The following is a 12,007-nucleotide window of genomic DNA, read 5'->3' as shown; positions in this document are numbered from 1 at the left end:
GAGGAGACCGGTATAGAGCTACAGCTACTAAACAGGAAAATAGCACAGATCTATATCACATTCTGTGGGATTTAAATAATTCTATGTCAACTATGGTGGAATTCTAAAAGCGGATCCGTGTTAACGTATTTGAAAACCTGGTAGAGAGTGAACTTTTCACTATACAGCTTATATATATATATCCTATTGGTGTACTTCAAATGCTGAGGGAGAGTGTAGGGTTCGAGTTAGGGGTCCTGGAATAGTGGGGTTGTACCCTTGGAGGAGTTAGGGGTCCTGGAATAGTGTGGTCATACCCTTACAGGAGTTAAGGGTCCTGGACTAGTGGGGTCGTACCCTTAGAGGAGTTAAGGGACCTGGAATAGTGGGGTCGTACCGTTAGAGGAGTTAAGGGTCCTGGAATAGTGGGGTCGTACCCTTAGAGAAGTTAAGGGTCCTGGACTAGTGGGGTCGTACCCTTAGATAACACATTTTTCAGTGGTTTGAGGATCAGGCCAACACTTTGAGAAAAGAGAACATGTTGACTTGAACAAGAGACAGGGAGAGAAAGAGAGAGAGAGAGAGAGAGAGAGAGAGAGAGAGAGAGAGAGAGAGAGAGAGAGAGAGAGAGAGAGAGAGAGAGAGAGAAAGACAGAGAGAGAGACCAATGAATAAAGGAACAGAGACAAAGAGAGAAATAGAGCTGCATTTCAGAGAGATTCAAGGACTCATGTAATGAGACGTGCAGTGTATGTGTGTGTGTATGTGTGTGTGTGTGTGTGCGTGTGTGCGTGCGTGTGTGCATGCGTGATAGAATAGTGCATTAGAGTTCTTTATCTAAGTTGAAACTGTGATGGGTTTTTACAATAGAACGTAGACTGTCACAGCACTAAGAACAGTCGCCCAATGATCAGCTGTTAAGACTTTCATCTGTCACTTTAATCTGAAATATGGCAGTAGGAAAACTGATCTGGAGAATTTCATTTGAGTTTTTCTAAAATGTCATGCCCAAAAGCCACTGCATTTATCGATTGACCCATATCTGGCAGTCTCCACTATCTCCGACTGGCCTTGGGGAGGAATTTTTAGGCTACCATCTTACTGTTTGTTGGTGTTTTTATATGATGTCTTTACTCTGAAAGGTATCCTCACACACACACACACACACACACACACAGACCAACAGACAAGCAGAGAGACAGGCAGGCATGCAGGCAGGCAGGCAGGCAGGCAGGCAGGCAGCTAGATGCACACATATACACCCCCCTAAATTATAACGCATCATTTCAGGGTTGAGACTGGGTATATTTGAGCTTGGCTGTTGGTGTAGATTTAATTAAAAATAAAAACACAGAGTGGCGCTAGATTCCTCTTTTCTCCCAGATGGTCATATGTGTGAAAGACATCCAGGAGGATTATTCCAGAACATCACATGACAGCTCAGAGGGATTGTAGGATTGTCTCAAAGCTATGGTGGTATTGTTAATATTCCCACTTCTTTGTTACTGTCTATGTGCTAAGCTCTCTCACTATGACTGTTTGAATACCAGTGTAGCCAAGTGCAAACAGGGACAGTGTAACACCCTAGCGCAGGGGGTCCCAAACTTTTTTGGCCCACGACTCGATTTTGATATCTGAAAACTCTCACGACCCCAATCACGTGAGAATTTTATTTATTTAATTAGCAGCCAATGTTTACTTTCTTATTTGGGGCTATGGAAGTCAATTGAAAAACATTCTAACAGTATTTCTGATTGTCTTCTCTATTCACCATCACATACTTACAGTGGGGAAAAAAAGTATTTAGTCAGCCACCAATTGTGCAAGTTCTCCCACTTAAAAAGATGAGAGAGGCCTGTAATTTTCATCATATGTACACGTCAACTATGACAGACAAAATGAGGGGAAAAAATCCAGAAAATCACATTGTAGGATTTTTAATGAATTTATTTGCAGATTATGGTGGAAAATAAGTATTTGGTCAATAACAAAAGTTTCTCAATACTTTGTTATATACCCTTTGTTGGCAATGACACAGGTCAAACGTTTTCTGTAAGTCTTCACAAGGTTTTCACACACTGTTGCTGGTATTTTGGCCCATTCCTCCATGCAGATCTCCTCTAGAGCAGTGATGTTTTGGGGCTGTCGCTGGGCAACACGGACTTTCAACTCCCTCCAAAGATTTTCTATGGGGTTGAGATCTGGAGACTGGCTAGGCCACTCCAGGACCTTGAAATGCTTCTTACGAAGCCACTCCTTCGTTGCCCGGGCGGTGTGTTTGGGATCATTGTCATGCTGAAAGACCCAGCCACGTTTCATCTTCAATGCCCTTGCTGATGGAAGGAGGTTTTCACTCAAAATCTCACGATACATGGCCCCATTCATTCTTTCCTTTACACGGATCAGTCGTCCTGGTCCCTTTGCAGATAAACAGCCCCAAAGCATGATGTTTCCACCCCCATGCTTCACAGTAGGTATGGTGTTCTTTGGATGCAACTCAGCATTCTTTGTCCTCCAAACACGACGAGTTGAATTTTTACCAAAAAGTTATATTTTGGTTTCATCTGACCATATGACATTCTCCCAATCCTCTTCTGGATCATCCAAATGCACTCTAGCAAACTTCAGACAGGCCTTGACATGTACTGGCTTAAGCAGGGGGACACGTCTTTTCACTGCAGGATTTGAGTCCCTGGCGGCGTAGTGTGTTACCGATGGTAGGCTTTGTTACTTTGGTCCCAGCTCTCTGCAGGTCATTCACTAGGTCCCCCCGTGTGGTTCTGGGATTTTTGCTCACCGTTCTTGTGATCATTTTGACCCCACGGGGTGAGATCTTGCGTGGAGCCCCAGATCGAGGGAGATTATCAGTGGTCTTGTATGTCTTCCATTTCCTAATAATTGCTCCCACAGTTGATTTCTTCAAACCAAGCTGCTTACCTATTGCAGATTCAGTCTTCCCAGCCTGGTGCAGGTCTACAATTTTTTTTCTGGTGTCCTTTGACAGCTCTTTGGTCTTGGCCATAGTGGAGTTTGGAGTGTGACTGTTTGAGGTTGTGGACAGGTGTCTTTTATACTGATAACAAGTTCAAACAGGTGCCATTAATACAGGTAACGAGTGGAGGACAGAGGAGCCTCTTAAAGAAGAAATTACAGGTCTGTGAGAGCCAGAAATCTTGCTTGTTTGTAGGTGACCAAATACTTATTTTCCACCATAATTTGCAAATAAATTCATTAAGAATCCTACAATGTGATTTTCTGGATATTTTTTCCTCAATTTGTCTGTCATAGTTGACGTGTACCTATGATGAAAATTACAGGCCTCTCTCATCTTTTGAAGTGGGAGAACTTGCACAATTGGTGGCTGACTAAATACTTTTTTTCCCCACTGTATAATGTGGGTCTATGACAGTCAATTGCAAATGAGGCTGACATAATGTCTCTTACATCACCACCATTAATGAGATGGGTGTGCATGATGTATGTCACGTCAGAGCTTCTCAAGGTCAGGGGGCGTGGTCGACAGTGCGCACGTCATCTCTGCTGTCACATTCAACCTGGATCGATATTTGGTTTGAATGCAGACGAGAGCACTGATTCCAGCTTCACACAGATATCAGCTGGCAAAGGGTACCATGAGTTTTGGCAGGGTGGCAGGGTATTCCGTTTGAGTCAGGAACCAAAACTCCTCCGTAGTGACCCGTGAATCCGTTGTCTGCAGCATTCTGTAACATGACAGCTCGATCAGCTGTTCGATTTCACTTATTGGCATGTCAACTGAGCCAGGATCACACTCAAACGGATTGGGAAGTAGGTCCCAATGTACTCTTCCAAGCGTTGGAGGTGAGCAGTCATCATTCATGTTGGACACTTACTGATGCTGTTTTCTGTTAGAAACATGCAAAGCTGAGGGAAGGGGGCATGGTTCTCTTTTGAAAGACTCTCTCCAATAAGAATGATTTCCTCTGAATCCACTCATTTGGTCACTCATCTGTAGAATGTTTTTGTATTTCCCCTGCATGCTTGTGTTCCATTTGTTCAGTTTCCCAAATATGTCTGTTACATAGGCAAGGAGACTCATTTTCTTTTCATTATACAGAAAGTCAACCAAATCCTCTCTCAATGCAAATCTTTCCAACACCCCTCGATAACCACCAAGCCTCGGTGTGAAATAGAACATTGTCATGCTCTGATCCCATATCACCACATAGTTTTGCGAACAGGTATGCGCGCAGTGGATGTGGTTTGATGTACACTGAAAAAATATATAAACGCAATATGTAAATTGTTGGTCCCATGTTGCATGAGCTGAAATAAAAGATCTTAGAAATTTTCGATAAGCACAAAAAGCGTATTTCTCTCAAATTTTGTGCACAAATTTGTTTACATCCCTATTAGTGAGCATTTCTTCTTTGCCAAGATAATCCATCCACCTGACAGATGTGGCATATCAAGAAGCTGATTAAACAGAATGATAATTACACAGGTGCACCTTGTGCTGGGGAAAATAAAAGGGCACTTTAAAATGTGCAGTTTTGTCACACAACACAATGCCACAGATGTCTCAAGTTTTGAGGGAGCGTGCAATTGGCATGCTGACTGCAGGAATGTCCACCAGAGCTGTTGCCCTATAATTGAATGTTAATTTCTCTACCAAAAGCTGCCTCCAACGTTGTTTTAGAGAATTTGGCAGTATGTCCAACCGGCCTCACTACCGCAGACCACGTGTAACCACGCCAGCCCAGGACCTCCACATCTGGCTTCTTCACCTGCGATATCGTCTGAAGGGGGCTGAAACTCAGTAAAATCTGTGAAATTGTTGCATGTTGCGTTTATATTTTCTTTCAGTATAGTTTACAATCGAAGATACCTGCTTCAGTATATCTCTGAGCTCTGTGCTCAGCTCTTTTGCCACCAGTTGCTCTCGGTGTATCATACAATCCATTTGGCAGAGGGAGACACATTAATAACTAGAGTGCAGAGGCCTGCCCGCCGTCCCGCCATAGATGGAGCCCACCAATAGATTCCATGGAAACTGTTTTTAGTCAATATAGCTATGCCGCACACTGAACATCCCCTGTGCCATTGAAAAATATATACACAGTACCAGTCAAAAATGTGGACACACCTACTCATTCAAAGGTTTTTCTTTATTTTTACTATTTTCTACATTGTAGAATAATAGTGAAGACATCAAAACTATGAAATAACACACATGCAATCATGTTGTCCCCTGTAGCTCAGTTGGTAGAGCATGGCGCTTGCAACGCCAGGGTTGTGGGTTCGTTTCCCACGGGGGGCCAGTATGAAAAATTTATGCACTCACTAACTGTAAGTCGCTCTGGATAAGAATGTCTGCTAAATGACTAAAATGTAGTAACCAAAAACGTATTAAACAAATCAAAATATATTTGAGATTCTTCAAATAGCCACCCTTTGCCTTGATGACAGCTTTGCACACTTTTGGCATTCTCTCAACCAGCTTCACCTGGAATGCTTCTCCAACAGTTTTGAAGGAGTTCCCACATATGCTGAGCACTTGTTGGCTGCTTTTCCTTCACTCTGCGGTCCGACTCAACCCAAACCATCTCAATTTAGTTGAGGTCGGGGAATTGTGGAGGCCAGGTCATCCGATTCAGCACTCCATCACTCTCCTTCTTGGTAAAATAGCCCTTACACAGCCTGGAGGTGTGTGGGTCATTGTCCTGTTGAAAAAGAAATGATAGTCCCACTAAGCCCAAACCAGATGGGATGGCATATCTCTGCAGAATGCTGTGGTAGCTATGCTGGTTAAGTGTGCCTTGAATTCTAAATAAATCACAGACAGTGTCACCAGCAAAGCACCCCGACACCATAACACCTCCTCCTCCATGCTCCACGGTGGGAAATACACATCCGGAGATCATCTGTTCACCCACACCGCGTCTCACAATGACATGGCAGTTGGAACCAAAAATCTAAGATTTTGACTCCAGACCAAAGGACACATTTCCACTGGTCTAATGTCCATTGCTCATGTTTTTTTGCTCAAGCAAGTCTCTTCTTCTTATTGGTGTCCTTTAGTAGTGATTTCTTTGCAGCAATTCGACCATGAAGGCCTGATTCAAATCGAAAAAATCTAATCAAATCAAATTGTATTTGTCACATGTGCCGAATAGAACAGGTGTAGACCTTACAGTTAAATGCTTACTTACAAGCCCTTAACCAACAATGCAGTTCTAATAAAGAATACCACAACAAATCACAAAAAAATACAATATAAAACAATACAAAATAAAGGTAACAAATAATTAAAGATCAGCAGTAAAAATAACAATTGCGAGGCTATATACAGGTGGTACAGGTACCGAGTCAATGTGCGGGAGCACCGGTTAGTCGAGGTAATTGAGGTAATATGTACATGTAGGTAGAGTTATTAAAGTGACTATGCATAGATAATAAACAGAGAGTAGCTGCAGCGTAAAAGGGGGGGGGGGGGGGCAATGCAAATAGTCTGGGTAACCATTTGATTAGATGTTCAGGAGTCTTATGACTTGGGGGTAGAAGCTGTTTAGAAGCCTCTTGGACCTAGACTTGGCGCTCCGGTACTGCTTGCCGTGCGGTAGCAGAGCAAACAGTCTATGACTAGGGTGGCTGGAGTCTTTGACAATTTTTAGGGCCTTCCTTTGACACAGCCTGGTATAGAGGTCCTGGATGGGAGGAAGCTTGGCCCCAGTGATGTACTGGGCCGTACGCACTACCCTCTGTAGTGCCTTGCGGTCGGAGGCCGAGCAGTTGCATACCAGGCAGTGATGCAACCAGTCAGGATGATCTCGATGGTGCAGCTGTAGAACCTTTTGAGGATCTGAGAACCCATGCCAAATCTTTTCAGTCTCCTGAGGGGGAATAGGTTTTGTCGTGCCCTCTTCACGACTGTCTTGGTGTGCTTGGACCATGTTAGTTTGTTGGTGATGTGGACACCAAGGAACTTGAAGCATTCAACCTGCTCCACTACAGCCCTGTCGATGAGAATGGGGGCGTGATCGGTCATCTTCATTTTCCTGTAGTCCACAATCATCTCCTTTGTCTTGATCACGTTGAGGGAGAGGTTGTTGTCCTGGCACCACACGGCCAGGTCTCTGACCTCCTCCCTATAGGCTGTCTCATCGTTGTTGGTGATCAGGCCTACCACTGTTGTGTAATTGGCAAACTTAATGATGATGTTGGAGTCGTGGCTGGCCATGCAAACATGGGTGAACAGGGAGTACAAGAGGGGACTGAGCACACACCCCTGAGGGGCCCCAGTGTTGAGGATCAGCGTGGTAGATGTGTTGTTACCTACCCTTACCACCTGGCGGCGGCCTGTCAGGAAGTCCAGGATCCAGTTGCAGACGGAGGTGTTTTGTCCCAGGGTCATTAGCTTAGTGATGAGCTTAGTCAAAAATACAACAGAAAATATATATACAGTGTGTGCGAATGTAGTAAATTATGGAGGTAAGGCAATAAATAGGCCATAGTGCAAAATAGTTACAATTTCGTATTAACACTGGAATGATAGATGTGCAAAAGATGATGTGCAAATAGAGATACTGGGGTGCAAATTAGCAAAATAAATAACAATATGGGGATGAGATAGTTGGATGGGCTAATTACAGATGGGCTGTGTACAGGTGCAGTGATCGGTAAGCTGCTCTGACAACTGACGCCTAAAGTGATTGGCTCAAACGCATTAAGAAGGAAAGAAATTCCACAAATTAACTTTTAAGAAGGCACCCCTGTTAACTGAAATGCATTCCAGGTGACTACCTCATGAAGCTGGTTGAGAGAATGCAAAGAGTGTGCAAAGCTGTCATCAAGGCAAAGGGTGGCTATTTGAAGAATCTGAAATATAAAATATATTTTGATTTGTTTAACACTTTCTTGGTTACTACATGATTCCATATGTGTTATTTCATAGTTTTGATGTATTCACTATTATTCTACAATGTAGAAAATAGTCAAAAATAAAGAAAAACCCTTGAATGAGTAGGTGTTCTAAAACTTTTGACCGGTAGTGTATTCATATAAAAAAAATTATTCTGGATTTTAGAAATTCTCCCGTGACTCCATTTTCTTATCAGACCCCTAGTTTGGGAACTGCTGCCCTAGCGGGTCTCAAATCCAGGTCTCCAGCCCGTAGGCAAACTCACTAACCACTGCTCCAATAGGGTTTATCTTGGGAAGAGGTCGTAATGAGCCCACCTAGGCAATGCTCTTTACTCTTCAGTCCAATACTATTATTAAGAAGAAGACTACTGGCTACTCACTCTAGGACGTCTCTGTTGAAGGGCTTCTTGCTGTTTCCCAGGAACTCTCCAATCATCTGCCTGCTCAGGCCCTTCCTCTGAAGCAGGAAGTGAGCCACACCTATGGGCGTGTCCGGGATGAAACCTCGCGAGATCAGGAACTGGAGACCCTTATCAGGGTTACTGACAGAGAAGAAGAAAGAGGAGGAGAAATGAGATATTAAAATCCCCTTCATTTGGGTCAATATCATACAGTACATCAATCCTTCACATTTCATTCCCTCACATACAAATGAGACAGTGTGGAGACCGGCAGAGAGTGGTAGGGAGAGGAGAGAGTGGGGGGGGGGGAGAAGGCTGAAGGAGATTCTTATATGTGAGACCCCTGTTAGCTAAACAAGTTCCAAAATCACATACCAAGACTATGAAGATCAAAAGGTGTCACATATAGCTTCAAATGCATTCTCACCACTGAGAGCACTAATAGTGACTTCTCCCAGTAATAAAACAACCCACAACATCTGTGTGTGTGTGTACTGTATGTGTGTGAGTGTGTGAAAGAGACCATTTAATAATAATAATAATATGCCATTTAGCAGACGCTTTTATCCAAAGCGACTTACAGTCATGCGTGCATACATTTTTGTGTATGGGTGGTCCCGGGGATCGAACGCACTACCTTGGCGTTACAAGCGCCGTGCTCTACCAGCTGAGCTACAGAGGACCACCAGGTAAGTAGAATACATGATAACTAGTCTCCGTTCTCTTTCAAAGACTCAATACAATTACAGCCCTTTGTAAATGAGCCCAGAAAGGGGAGGCACTAGTGTCCCAAAATAAACAATCAAAATTATACATGGCGTTAATGGGAGTGTCTTAATGACAGTCTGGTGTGGTGGCTAGCGGTGATACATGGCGTTAATGGGAGTGTCTTAATGACAGTCTGGTGTGGTGGCTAGCGGTGTTACATGGCATTAATGGGAGTGTCTTAATGACAGTCTGGTGTGGTGGCTAGTGGTGATACATGGCGTTAATGGCAGTGTCGTAATGACAGTCTGGTGTGGTGGCTAGCGGTGATACATGGCGTTAATGGGAGTGTCTTAATGACAGTCTGGTGTGGTGGCTAGCGGTGATACATGGCGTTAATGGCAGTGTCGTAATGACAGTCTGGTGTGGTGGCTAGCGATGATACATGGCGTTAATGGGAGTGTCTTAATGACAGTCTGGTGTGGTGGCTAGCGGTGATACATGGCGTTAATGGGAGTGTCTTAATGACAGTCTGGTGTGGTGGCTAGCGGTGATACATGGCGTTAATGGCAGTGTCGTAATGACAGTCTGGTGTGGTGGCTAGCGGTGATACATGGCGTTAATGGGAGTGTCTTAATGACAGTCTGGTGTGGTGGCTAGCGGTGATACATGGCGTTAATGGCAGTGTTGTAATGACAGTCTGGTGTGGTGGCTAGCGATGATACATGGCGTTAATGGGAGTGTCTTAATGACAGCCTGGTGTGGTGGCTAGCGGTGATACATGGCGTTAATGGCAGTGTCGTAATGACAGTCTGGTGTGGTGGCTAGCGGTGATACATGGCGTTAACGGGAGTTTCTTAATGACAGTCTGGTGTGGTGGCTAGCGGTGATACATGGCGTTAATGGGAGTGTCTTAATGACAGTCTTGTGTGGTGGCTAGCGGTGATACATGGCGTTAATGGCAGTGTCGTAATGACAGTCTGGTGTGGTGGCTAGCGGTGATACATGGCGTTAATGGCAGTGTCGTAATGACAGTCTGGTGTGGTGGCTAGTGGTGATACATGGCGTTAATGGGAGTGTCTTAATGACAGTCTGGTGTGGTGGCTAGCGGTGATACATGGCGTTAATGGGAGTGTCTTGATGACAGTCTGGTGTGGTGGCTAGCGGTGATACATGGCGTTAATGGGAGTGTCTTAATGACAGTCTGGTGTGGTGGCTAGCGGTGATACATGGCGTTAATGGGAATGTCTTAATGACAGTCTGGTGTGGTGGCTAGCGGTGATACATGGCGTTAATGGCAGTGTCGTAATGACAGTCTGGTGGCTAGCGGTGATAAACTCAGCGTCCGGAGGTGACGACCATTACAATTATAAAACACATAGGCAGACATTCATCAATATACATTTCCCTTTACTGAGTCATTCCATTCATTAACAATGATTAAACAGCTCCACGAACACTGCTAAACTGTAGAGGACGCTCTCCTGAACTACAATGGTGCTCTTGAACGCAGCGCGTGAGGGCTCCTATGAAGTACACTTTGCTATGTTATGTTATAAAAGATGGTAATAAATATGTAGGAGATGACAGAGTTATGGTGTGTGTGTGTGTGCGGGGGGTGTGGATAATACCGCTACTGAACCCTACAATCTACACCATCCTTAGTGTAGCACAGTTCACACACACAAGAAGGTACACACACACACACATGCAAACACACACACACACGCACACACACACACTCCTCTTTTACAACATAAGTGTTCTTCACACATACAGTATTTACACACACACAATAATACACACACTTTTTGTATTAACACACACACACAGCACAATGGTTACATAACACAGCCATGTCTAATGGGCTTATTCAGGGAGAGAGAGAGAGAGAGAGAGAGAGAGAGAGAGAGAGAGAGAGAGAGAGAGAGAGAGAGAGAGAGAGAGAGAGAGAGAGAGAGAGAGAGAGAGAGAGAGAGAGAGAGAGAGAGAGAGAGAGAGAGAGAGAGAGACTGAGAGAGAGAGAGAGAGAGAGAGAGAGAGAGAGAGAGAGAGAGAGAGAGAGAGAGAGAGAGAGAGAGATCAATCTTCATCGTGGTAGCTAGCCAAATTAAAATCTGTCAGCTAGCTCACCGTCCAGCTCTAACCGTTTACTGGTGGTAACCATAGCAACATGGCCACTGAGGCAGCGCTAGCATCGATAGTAACGGCAGAGACTGAGAGACTTTCTCCGTTGTTTTTTGAATACCCAGCAGAAATAAAATCAGAGAAGGGAAGAATCAACTTTAAACACCGAATTCTGAGGGAAAACCCAGAAACTTTGTTTGCTGACTGCTCACAAAACGGGACTGTTACAAACCTGCTATTTTACACAGACCACACTACTGCCTGGCATACAGCTGTAACTAGCCATTTCAGCTACACCACGAAGAAAGGCATCTGCAAGGGAAGACAAATCCACATTTTTGAGGACAGCGATAAGGACCAGGAAAACAGGTTTCTGACGGTAAACATGTATCAGAACGGTACTATCATGGTCCAGGGCAGTGAGGCTGCACTCAGCTCTGTTGTGCAGGACTTCCCCACCCTAATGAAGATAGCAGAAAGTAAAAAAGACAAGGACAGCACCCTGACCTCTCCCCTCACCTCAGGCACCCCAACAGCAGGACTATCATCCCCCCTGCCTGCCTACAACCACCAGAGCCAAGACCACACTACCATCAGCCTGTTGAGAGACAGGCTGGCTCTGTTAGAGGTATGGGTTACTGAGCTGAAGGAGCAGCCCCCCAGCTACACCACCCCCAGCCCAGACACAGAGCTTCTACAGGACCAGATCAACCAGTGCAGGACCCAGCTGAAGAACTCTGTCCAGGAGCTGAGAGAGAGCCTTACCACAGCGCTTGAGGAGGTAAAGGCCACCATGAGGAGAGAGCTAGTGCAGGTAAAGGAGGAGATGGCAAAGGAGTTGTCTGTCATCAAGAGGGTGCTACAGCAGAGAGAACAGACTGTAGAGACTCCCA

The 12,007-nt window shown here is 44.7% G+C and overlaps 1 pseudogene across 1 annotated transcript in view; it reads right to left on the bottom strand.

Moving 5' to 3' along the window:
• The window catches only part of LOC311122947 (IQ motif and SEC7 domain-containing protein 3-like), a 32,433-nt pseudogene extending 21,279 nt beyond the window's left edge, over positions 1-11,154 (bottom strand). Inside the window, exons 1-2 of the transcript in view lie at positions 11,135-11,154; positions 8,262-8,423 (exon numbers count right to left, since the gene is read on the bottom strand). The product of the transcript in view is annotated as an IQ motif and SEC7 domain-containing protein 3-like (transcript). The remainder of the gene's footprint in view (positions 1-8,261; positions 8,424-11,134) is intronic.
• Between the last annotated feature and the right edge of the window lie 853 nt (positions 11,155-12,007).

The sequence above is a fragment of the Coregonus lavaretus genome (assembly GCF_964263955.1).
Source record: "Coregonus lavaretus genome assembly, contig: HAP1_SCAFFOLD_5483, whole genome shotgun sequence".
NCBI classification, from domain to species: domain Eukaryota; kingdom Metazoa; phylum Chordata; class Actinopteri; order Salmoniformes; family Salmonidae; genus Coregonus; species Coregonus lavaretus.
Note: the sequence above shows the minus strand (reverse complement) of the source record. Positions and strands in the feature narration are given on the sequence as shown.